The sequence below is a fragment of the Gopherus flavomarginatus genome, chromosome 12 (genome assembly GCF_025201925.1).
Source record: "Gopherus flavomarginatus isolate rGopFla2 chromosome 12, rGopFla2.mat.asm, whole genome shotgun sequence".
Classification (NCBI taxonomy): domain Eukaryota; kingdom Metazoa; phylum Chordata; order Testudines; family Testudinidae; genus Gopherus; species Gopherus flavomarginatus.
The window spans coordinates 6,445,086-6,446,633 of NC_066628.1; positions in this window are offsets into that span (position 1 = coordinate 6,445,086).

Sequence of the window (1,548 nt, forward strand, 5' to 3'; positions counted from 1 at the left end):
GGGAAAAAAAACCACCAACCAACCAAAAGCTTTTGAATGAAAGGCTGGTCTAAGGACAGTTTTTTATACTCATTTTGCTATTTAAATCCGTATAAAAACTGTGTTGGACAAGCTTGAATTTTTGGTTCCATTTGAAATTTCTTTCAGGGGTTTGGACAAAACTCGTTTCAGTTTGTTTTGTTTCGTACTGAAAATGTTCACTTCAGTTTGTGTGTGAATGGTCATTTCGTTCATGAAGCTCTCTCTCCACCCCCGCCCTCGCTGGGATGACCAGATGTCCCGATTTCTGGGTCTTTTTCTTACATAGGCTCCTATTGCCCCCCACCCCCTGTCCTGAATTTTCACAATTGTTGTCTGGTCACCCTAGCCCCCGCCACCCCACAGCTCCAGGTAAAGGGCTCTGCACAGCCAACCCTGAGCTATCCTAGCAAGAGATCATCATAAGGAAACAGACCTGTGTTAGCTCAAGACACAAGGAGGGAGAAGTTTGCTGTTTCCCTGCTCTCTGGAAGGGGAGAACTTGCTCCCGCTGGGATGAGTTTAACCTGTTCTCTGCCTTCAATACAGCACCAGCTCAGGGGACAGAGAGGAGAGGTTGTACTGCAATATGCTGCTGGGACTGTCTGACTGCAGTGATCACTTCTGCGCTACCTCCCTTGGGTCCCTCAAATAAACCAGTTGTGCTACAGCTCCATTGCATCATGCTGTATCCCAGGGGTTCTCAACCAGGGGGTAGTGACACCTCAGGGGGTTGCAAGGTGGTTACACGGAGGTCGTGATCTGTCAACTCCCCCTGAACCCCTATTAAATTAAATTAACCCCCCATTTTTAATTGATATGGAGGCATCACACTTAGAGGCTTGCTATGTGAACCAATACAAAAAGTTTGAAAATCACTGCTAGTCGGTCCCTTCCTCAGCCCTGTTGTCTTGGCTGTGATACCACCTGTGCTCTGTCCCCTGACAGACTTACACCACTTTGGTCCTTTATCTTGCAGTCCCCCGGCAGAGACAAGTTGGGCGAGGTAATAACTTTGATTGGACCAACTTCGGTTGCATGAGCGAGACCAGGGCCGTCCCTAGCTATTCTGGGGCCCTACGCAGCCCCCCCATGGGGGAGGGTGTGGGGTCCCAGGCCTCTGCATGGAGAGGACACACTAGTCCCAGGCCTCTGTGGTGGGGGCTGGCTTGGGGGTTAGGGGGAAACCACCCCCCAGTACTCATGGGCAGCACAGCTGGGGCCGGTCGCTGCATTTCCCACCACCCGTGAGTGCTGGACCGGCCCTGCTGTGGTACTCAAGGGAGTGAGAGCGGTGCTGGGGCAGAGCAGGGGCAGGGGCTGGAGCCGCACATAGCTGCACAAGGCACCAGGAAATTGGGTTCCCTACACAGCTTTTTACTTTGCATATGGGTAGGGACGGTCCTGAGCAAGACACACCGTGGAGCTGTCACTAGGAAGCTGCGGTTCCAAACCATGACTCAACTCCATGTAAAGCCTGTTTACAGGAAGGGAAACTCCCCTTTCTCGTCCAAGGGTCAGCACATTTCA